The sequence below is a fragment of the Bos indicus genome, chromosome 23 (genome assembly GCF_029378745.1).
Source record: "Bos indicus isolate NIAB-ARS_2022 breed Sahiwal x Tharparkar chromosome 23, NIAB-ARS_B.indTharparkar_mat_pri_1.0, whole genome shotgun sequence".
Lineage (NCBI taxonomy): Eukaryota > Metazoa > Chordata > Mammalia > Artiodactyla > Bovidae > Bos > Bos indicus.
This window is the reverse complement of record NC_091782.1, coordinates 30,670,501-30,680,376: the sequence shown is the minus strand read 5'-3', so window position 1 is coordinate 30,680,376 and position 9,876 is coordinate 30,670,501. Positions and strand designations below refer to the sequence as shown.

The window sequence follows — 9,876 nt, the reverse complement described above, 5'->3', positions numbered from 1 at the left end:
TCCATACCATTTCTGTCCTTTATCGAGCCCATCTTTTCATGAACTGTTACCTTGGTATCTCTAATTTTCTTGAAGAGATCTCTAGTCTTTCCCATTCTGTTGTTTTCCTCTGTTTCTTTGCATTGATCGCTGAGGAAGGCTTTCTTATCTCTTCTTGCTATTCTTTGGAACTCTGCATTCAGATGCTTATATCTTTCCTTTTCTCCTTTGCTTTTCACTTCTCTTCTTTTCGCAGCTATTTGTAAGGCCTCCCCAGACAGCCATTTTGCTTTTTTGCATTTCTTTTCCATGGGGATGGTCTTGATCCCTGTCTCCTTTACAATGCCACGAACATCAGTCCATAGTTCATCAGGCATTCTATCTATCAGATCTAGTCCCTTAAATCTATTTCTCACTTCCACTGTATAATCATAAGGGATTCGATTTAGGTCATACCTGAATAGTCTAGTGGTTTTCCCTACTTTCTTCCATTTAAGTCTGAATTTGGTAATAAGGAGTTCATGATCTGAGCCACAGTCAGCTCCCAGTCTTGTTTTTGTTGACTGTATAGAGCTTCTCCATCTTTGGCTGCAAAGAACATAATCAATGTGATTCCACTGTTGACCATCTGGTGATGTCCATGTGTAGAGTCTTCTCTTGTGTTGTTGGAAGAAGGTGTTTGCTATGACCAGTGCATTTTCTTGGCAAAACTCTATTAGTCTGGTTTTAGGGTCTCTTATCTCCCCTCTCAAACTGTGTTGGGCCTTTCTGCCTGGATACTCATGACGAGTTCCCAGTTTTCACTCCCATTGTGTATTCGGTTTCTAGAAGCCAAACAGTGTCCATTCCTGGCTTCAGGGTCTCTACCGACCAGCCTGGACTGATTTTCTCAGGCTCGGATGGTAGGGGCTTTAGGAACTCAAGCACTCCACTGCTGTTAGGGTCCTGGGGTCTGACCAAGATCTGGGAGAGGGAGAATCTGCAGAGGGAGGAGCAGGGGGCTGCTTGCTGTGGCACAGGACCTCCAAGCAAGGCAAATTCGCCTCATGCAGCCCAGACTCCACACTTATTTGGGCTAAGAAGAGCCTGCAGCGATTTGTTCTTTTTTTGGGGGGGGGGGGGTGGTTTTGATCTAGAACCAGCTGAATCTGCGCAGCTGGAGGCCTGGCTCAGCTGTAGCCTGTGAGGCCCTGGGAAGCCTCCCCTCTGGGACCCATGACCCCAAACCTTGGTTCATCCTCAAGGCCAGAATTTAGATTTGGGTACAGGAGCTCAGAACTTTTTAATTTGAAGGTTTGGAGGTGGAGGGATCAGGCCTGAGGGATCCAGACAGCAGGTCTCTCTCTGTTAGGTCCATGAAGGGGATGAAGAGGCAGGAGGCTAGGGTCCTGGGCTCTTAGGCCTGGGAGGATAAGAAGGCACCCTGAAGGCTTCATGTGGTGGAGAGGGTGATGCTTGGACAGGAGGGTCCACCCTTGGTATCCTTGGTATGGTGTTGTAGGTCTGGGGAGGAGGAATGTCTTTTTCATGTCTCAGGAAAATGTTAGGGGGATCCATGGCCCAGACTCATGACTGATCTCCTTGTCACCCTTGTGGCCTCCGGCTCCAGTTCACATCCTGTCCTTTGATCTCCAGGAAGCACCTTCATGGACAGCAGCTAGACAGGTCCTTTTCCCAGGCTCTTGGGCCAGTGTATTTGGCACAGTGGTCCCTGCCGTCTCAGCTCATAAAGACAGGATGTCTAAGTAGCCCCTGACTGTGAGCTGAGGATGAGCTCTGCCTTCCATAAGTCTCCCTGTCCCTCCCACTCCCCCAGCATCATGTGTGTGGGGTGTAGAGTGGGGACTGGGGTGGGGGTATTTCTCTGGAAGAGAGCACTTCCTTTAATCACCTCTGTTCTCTCTTTTTCTCTTTTCCATTCTTCCACATGTATTTGAGTCATGTCATATCTGTAATTACAGAAAAATATCAAAAACATAAGTACAATTTCCCAGCAAAATATGGAGCTGACACTGTGTGATTATCATCCATGTGGAAAATAGAGCCTCTACCAGCACCCAGGCCAGAAGCCCCTGTGTCTCTCCCCACACACACCCCACCTCCCTGCACACGTGTCCAGGAAGGACCCTCCCTCACACCTCTCCTCTCTGGCTCCTCCCCTCCACTCCTGTGGCGTCCATCCCATAATGTCACTGTTTCCCCCTTCTCCAGGAGCTTCCCCATATTTATAGGGGATCTCCTCTTCCTCCTCCCCACTTCCTCCTCCTCCTCGCCCCCCAACTTTTACACCCCATCCTAGGGATAGAGGTTACAGAGTTCATTCCCTGGAGGAAGAGTCTATAACCTTGTCAGTGGCCGGAAGAAGTGACAAGAACTTGGAGTTCAAGGTCTCATCCCTTGATAACTAGAACACCCTGTATGTTTGTGAGCTCCACCCTGGACCTGGAAACCAGGTTTTACAGCCTTGATATCTGATCCTCTCTGAGGCCAAAGTCTTTGGTTGTTTCGTGGAGAGAGAAACATCCATGTCAGCGTGTATTTTGGAAAACAGCTCACACTTTGAACTTGACACTGGATGGACACCAGCTTGTGTGCACAGCACTCACCCACTGCTGGGAGCCTAGGAAGAGCCTGGGCAGATCTCTGGTAAGGAGGTCAAAGGGAGCTCAGTTGTCCAGTCATCAGCCCTGTGGCCACACGGGTGCACGACCACTCTTCTCTCTCCATTTCTGCACAGGAAAGGCACAGGATGCATTGTGGTCTGAGTCAGACAGAAAGGATTGCCCTAGTCCAGTGAGTGGGTGAAGGTACTTTCTGAGCAGCTCTGGGGTCACAGGCTCAGGGTTTAGGCAGGGATTGGAGGAGAGGAGAGCCCTGGAGCCCTCCCTGTATCTCAGGTTTCCATCTTTTCTCTCCATGTCTCCTCTCTGCAGCTCATTGATGAAAGACCCTGGAAATCTCAAGGTCAGTAATTGATTTTTCACTCCCTGTTTGTTTCTGGTTGACATTAAAATGTATTTTCATTTTAGTATAGTTTGCAATTTACAAAAAAGTAGCAAAGTTAGTAGAGAGTTACTATATATCCCACACTCAGTGTCTCTATGGAAACATCTTATACCACCATCATACATTTGTCACAGCTAGTGACCAATATTGATACAGTGTTACTGAACTCCAGAATTTATTTGAACTTCATTCAGTTCAGTTCAGTTGCTCAGTCATGTCTGACTCTTAGCAACCTCATGAACTGCAGCACGCCAGGCCTCCCTGTCCATCACCAGCTCCCGCAGTTCACTCAGACTCACATCCATCGAGTCAGTGATGCCATCCAGCCATCTCATCCTCTGTCGTCCCCTTCTCCTCTTGCCCCCAATCCCTCCCAGCATCAGAGTCTTTTCCAATGAGTCAACTCTTCGCATGAGGTGGCCAAAGTATTGGAGTTTCAGCTTCAACATCAGTCCTTCCAATGAACACCCAGGACTGATCTCTTTTAGGATGGACTGGTTGGATCTCCTTGCAGTCCAAGGGACTCTCAAGAGTCTTCTCCAACACCACACTTCAAAAGCATCAATTCTTCGGCACTCAGCTTTCTTCACAGTCCAACTCTCACATCCATACATGACCACTGGAAAAACCATAGCCTTGACTAGACGAACCTTTGTTGGCAAAGTAATGTCTCTGCTTTTGAATATGTTATCTAGGTTGGTCATAACTTTCCTTCCAAGGAGTAAGTGTCTTTTAATTTCATGGCTGCAATCGTCATCTCCAGTGATGTTGGAGCCCAAAAAAATAAAGTCTGACACTGTTTCCACTGTTTCCCCATCTATTTCCCATGAAGTGATGGAACCGGATGCCATGATCTTAGTTTTCTGAATGTTGAGCTTTAAGCCAACTTTTCACTGTCCTCTTTCACTTTCATCAAGAGGCTCTTTAGTTCTTCTTCACTTTCTGCCATAAGGGTGGTGTCATCTGCATATCTGAGGTTATTAATATTTCTCCCGGCAGTCTTGATTCCACCTTATGCTTCTTCCAGCCCAGTGTTTCTCATGATGCACTCTGCATAGAAGTTAAATAAGTAGGGTGACAATATACAGCCTTGATGTACACCTTTTCCTATTTGGAACTAGTCTGTTGTTCCATATCCAGTTCTAAGTGTTGCTTCCTGACCTGCATATAGGTTTCTCAAGAGGCAGGTCAGGTGGTCCGGTATTCCCATCTCTTTTTCCTTTAACCTGATCCAGGATCCTATCAAAGACACATTTTAAGTCTGGGAATCGTGTCTCCTTCAGGCTCCTCTGGCTGTGACAGTCACACAGACTGCTCTTGTTCTTGATGACTTTGATGTTTTGTGGAGTACTGCTCAGAGACATAGTAGAACATCTGTTGATTTGACTGGGGCAAAGGGTTTTAGTGAAGAGGACCACAGAGATGAGTGACATTCTCCAGTTCACCGAGGGTATACACTGTCCACTGGGATATCACTAATAAGTTCACCTCATCGCCTAGTTAAGGTAGCATGTCCCAGGTTTCTCCTTGTAAACTCTATTTTTACTTCCCCACTTTCCACACTATAGTCTTTAGAAGGAAGTCACCATGCACACCCCACACTTAAGGGGTGCTCTTCTGTCAACAAGTGTTGCAAGGGTTTGTGCAAAAATAAGTTTTCAAATGAGTTGAACAAGTACTAGATTGATAAATAGACTGGATGGAGAGTCTCTGAGTAGCTTCATAAAAAACCGCTGACTCTTTTCCAGCAGCTTCGCTGCTTCCTATTCTTGCCCCAGTGAGCGAGGGTCTCTGCAACACCACGTCCTGGTCAGCACTTGGCATCACCTGTTCTTAGATTCTCGATATTCTATTAGGTGTGATGATACATTACTGTCATTTTTAAATTTACATGTTGTAGAAACATAAGATGTTTAGCATCTTTTCATATGCGTTTCCATTGTTATGTTTTTCTGAAGAGGTGTCTGTTCAGACTTTAGTTTTAAAAGGTTACTAGTTATTGTTTCGGAGAAGGCAATGGCACCCCAGTCCAGTACTCTTGCCTGGAGAATCCCATGGACAGAGGAGCCTGGTAGGCTACAGTCCATCGGGTTGCTAAGAGTCAGGCACGACTGAGCGACTTCACTTTCACTTTTCACTTTCATGCATTGGAGAAGGAAATGGCAACCCGCTCCAGTGTTCTTGCCTGGAGAATCCCAGGGATGGGGTAGCCTGGTGGGCTGCCGTCTATGGGGTCGCACAGAGTCAGACACGACTGAAGCAACTTAGCAGCAGCAGCAGCTGGTAAATAATGCTTTCAAAAATTACAGGGGATTAAAAACCCCTTCAGAGAAGGCAATGGCAACCCACTCCAGTACTTTTGCCTGGAAAATCCCATGGACAGAGGAGCCTGGTAGGCTGCAGTCCATGGGGTCATGAAGAGTCGGACATGACTGAGCGACTTCACTTTCACTTTTCACTTTCATGCATTGGAGAAGGAAATGGCAACCCACTCCAGTGTTCTTGCCTGGAGAATCCCAGGGACGGGGGAGCCTGGTGGGCTGCCGTCTATGCAGTCGCACAGAACTGGACAGGACTGAAGCGACTTAGCAGCAGCAGCAGCAACAAAAATCTCTTACATTTGTAAACATTAGACAGATCACCTTCAACTCATACATTAGGACGTACATTCTGATCCTCTGGCTGGGCTGGTGCTCACCACACGGCTGTGTTATTCTCTTGTTGGACATAGGTCATCTCACAGAAGACCAACATCAGACAAGGACATCTGAGTGCATGACACAATGAGACAAAACAAGACCAAGACATCATTCTAAGCACAGACCAAAGAAGTGGCACTGTGCCCCTCACCATGTACCAAACCTCTCTCTGTGCTAATACCAGTGACCACTGTTTCTTTCCAGTCACATCTGTACCCTTGTTCTAGTCTGCCCTCCCTACAGGGAAGGCTCACTGAGATGCCCAGTCATAGAAATAACCCCACTTCCTAACAACACCCAGTCAAAGTGAGCCAGTCTTGCATCTGAAAGTTAAAGTCACTCAGTCAAGTCCGACTCTTTGTGACCCCATGGACTACATGGTCCATGGAATTCTCCATGTAACATTAGAATCCACCACCTTATTACTTTTTACTTACTACTCCTGCTACACTTTCTCTCCGAATTCAATCAGTTTTGTTTCCCTTCACCCTTGGACACCTCTCTCCTGGACGAAAATATACATGAAGTTTTTACTCTTGTGGAATGAAGCATTTTATGACCCAAAGATGAAAAGCCATCAAAACACATAAATCTTTCCTATGTCAAGCAGACACTCACAAGATACAAACATATGCCCCTATTCCGATGGAAAGACACATAAAAATGTTTGGCAAGCAGGTAACATGTCTCAATGTTCTTCAGTCAAAGACCACCAGGAGCAAAGCTGTGGGCCATCAAGTTGGATTTATTCTGGATGCAGCAAGGGAGTCACAGACCATCAGGGACCATGGCCAGAATACTGGAGTGGGTAGCCTTTTCCTTCTCCAGGGGATCTTCCCAACCCAGGGATCAAACCCATGTCTCCCATATTGCAGGTGGATTCTTTACCAGCTGAGCCACAAGAGAAGCCCAAGAATACTGGAATGGGTAGCCTATCCCTTCTACAGTGGATTTTCCCAACCCAAGAATTGAACTGGGTTCTCCCACATTGCAGGTGGATTCTTTACCAACTGAGCTATCAGGGAAGCACAGTCTTGCACAGATGCCCCTCAAACTCACCCAGCCAAAGTCCATATCCTGTATGTCAGCAGTCCTCAGCATTTTTGGCACAGGAATTGATTTCATGAAGACAATTTTTCCACAGACCAGGGGAGGGGGGAGTAGTTTCAGGATGATTCAAGCACATTACATTTACTGTACACTTTATTTGTAGTCTAATGTTGGCTCTGATCTCACAGGAGATACCGGCCCAAGCCCAGAGCTTGGGGACCCCCTGCTCTATATGTTCTAACACCTCACAAGAGACGCCATGGTCCCTGATGCTCTGTGACTCCCTTGCTGCATCCAGAATAAATCCAACTTGATGGCCCACAGCTTTGCTCCTGGTGGTCTTTGACTGAAGAACATTGAGACATGTTACCTGCTTGCCAAACATTTTTATGTGTCTTTCCATTGGAATAGGGGCATATGTTTGTATCTTGTGAGTGTCTGCTTGACATAGGAAAGATTTATGTGTTTTGATGGCTTTTCATCTTTGGGTCATAAAATGCTTCATTCCACAAGAGTAAAAACTTCATGTATATTTTTGTCCAGGAGAGAGGTGTCCAAGGGTGAAGGGAAACAAAACTGATTGAATTCGGAGAGAAAGTGTAGCAGGAGTAGTAAGTAAAAAGTAATAAGGTGGTGGATTCTAATGTTATATCTTCCGCTTCATAACTTTACAAGTATGTACAAGCTCTACGAAGTATTGACATCTGTTGTGTTCAGTTGATAACTTCTGTGTGTCCTTATGTTTACCAGGTTAAGGAATACAAAAAGAGACCAAGGATTATACCCATTTGTCATTATCAGACAACTAGCAGTGATGGGCAGTTTTGAACATTTAAGACCTTAAGGTAATAAACTATGGTTTGGCTAATGTCTGAACACTCTGTTAAAATACACATTAAAGAAACTTTCAGACCATGCTGTATTTTAAAGACATATCTAAGACCTGCACAGACAAATCCATGACTTCAATATTAATATTATTTTAGTATGCATCAACCTATGAATCACACAGTATCTTTTAGGGGAAAGAGATGGGAGATTAATTAACAACATTCTAGATATGCATTGACCAATATGCTACCTAATAGCCACATATTACTATTTAAATTAAAATAAATAAAAGTGCTCAGCACAACAGACACTTTAAGGTGCTAAGGAGTCTCATGTAGCTACTAGCTACCTAACGACTGCACAGCCATAGAACAGTTCTTTCACCACAGAATGTTCTCTTGGAATGGACTGTTCTTCATGATTTGTGGGCCTCAAGTCAGGTGCATTAGACCACATGAGATGCTGCTGCTGCTGCTAAGTCACTTCAGTCCTGTCCGACTCTGTGCAATTCCATTGATGGCAGCCCACCAGGCTCCCCCATCCCTGGGATTCTCCAGGCAAGAACGCTGGAGTGGGTTGCCATTTCCTTCTCCAATGCATGAAAGTGAAAAGTGAAAGGGAAATCACTCAGTCATGTCCAACTCTTTGCGACTGCATGGACTGCAGCCTACCAGGCTCCTCTGTCCATGGGATTTTCCAGGCAAGAGTACCGGAGTGGGGTGCCATTGCTTCTCTGCCACGTGAGATGAAAGGGTCAATATTATTTTTCATAGACACTATGTCAGATTTCTGTCTGGGATATGAATACATATTAAGCTGGTGTGTAACAAAATCAAAGTAGGTTATGAAAGTGTCTGGCGCCTTTAGGTACAAACTGTTCCCAGTTCCCAAGGGGAAACACCTGTCCCCCGACCTCCCTTCCCAGATGGAGGACACTCTCTGGCATCACTTTCTAGGGGGTGAGTTCTCTCCTAGAGGAGCACAGGAGCAGGACCCTGAGTTAAGTTTTGGGAGGCAGGGAGTCCAGCTCAGGAGAAAGGATTTTCCAAAATGAAAAGGAGGCAAAGGCAGGGATCAGTTGAGAGATGCCCTGATTCATTCAGAACAGCAGTTCTCAGAGTGTGGTCTGTGGAACCCTTGATGTCACTGAGACCCTTTCATGAGATCCCAGAGGTGAAAACTACTTTCACAGATATTATTTAACTTCTCACTATGTTGACATTTGCTTTGATGTATAGCTTAGCAGTAATGGAGACTATGGTAGCAAGCTGCACTTGTAATTATTTTCAGCAAAATTTTCTTGTAGAAAAAAAGAAAACTGATAATCAGGTTTGCTGTAAAACATCCAGAATGACACATTAAAAATTCTTATCTGTCCCTAATAAACCAAAATGGAAAAAAATATGAAAAAGAATATATATATATACACACGTATAAGTGAATCACTCTGCTGTACAGCAGAAATTAACATTATAAATCAAATACCCTTCAATAAAATATATTATTTAAAATAAAATAACTAAAAATGCTTATGTTTCCTAATCATCATTCTTAAATACACATTTTAAAAGTATCTTCTGTGATGACATGGAAAGTACACATCGAGCACTTCTACTACATTTCAAAGTCCTATGGCCCAAGGGAAAACTCTGTGTGAGCTTAACTACCCTCTTTTTCATGGAAAAAGACTTAATGAAAGAAAGAATGATGCAGAAAGATCTGTATAATTTAGTGAAACAATGTATTACTTTATAAAAATCTTACATTACTACATCAGATGTTCAATCAGCAAAATAGGCTTATGGATTTTAAAATAACAGAATATAAAATAGTCAATGATATTGTTTCAGGTCCACTGCGGAAGAAAACTTTGAGAAACTACAATTTGTATAGTTTTACTTTTGTATCCAAGATGAACATCCACAATTATCTGAAAAGATTATTTAAAAATACTACTCCTACCTGTGTGTGGGCTTTTTCACCACCCCACTCCAGTACTCTTGCCTGGAAAATCCCATGGACGGAGGAGCCTGGTAGGCTGCAGTCCATGGGGTCACCAGGAGTCAGACATAACTGAGCGACTTCACTTTCACTTTTCACTTTCATGCATTGGAGAAGGAAATGGCAACCCACTCCAGTGTTCTTGCCTGGAGAATCCCAGGGACAGGGGAGCCTGGTGGGCTTCTGTCTATGGGGTCACACAGAGTCGGACAGGACTGAAGCAACTTAGCAGCAGCAGCAGACTTCAATCAAAATAACAGATTCAGTGCAGACGCAAACCTAAAAATCCAGTGGTCTTCTAGTGAAAAAG

At 44.7% G+C, this 9,876-nt stretch overlaps 1 long non-coding RNA gene across 1 annotated transcript; it reads left to right on the top strand.

Annotated features, from left to right (window-relative positions):
• Window positions 1–2,255: 2,255 nt before the first annotated feature.
• LOC139178812 (uncharacterized) lies at window positions 2,256–8,152 on the top strand. The gene is made up of 3 exons (XR_011563276.1): window positions 2,256–2,625; window positions 2,913–2,943; window positions 7,485–8,152. It is a non-coding gene; the product is annotated as an uncharacterized lncRNA (long non-coding RNA).
• Window positions 8,153–9,876: the final 1,724 nt, after the last annotated feature.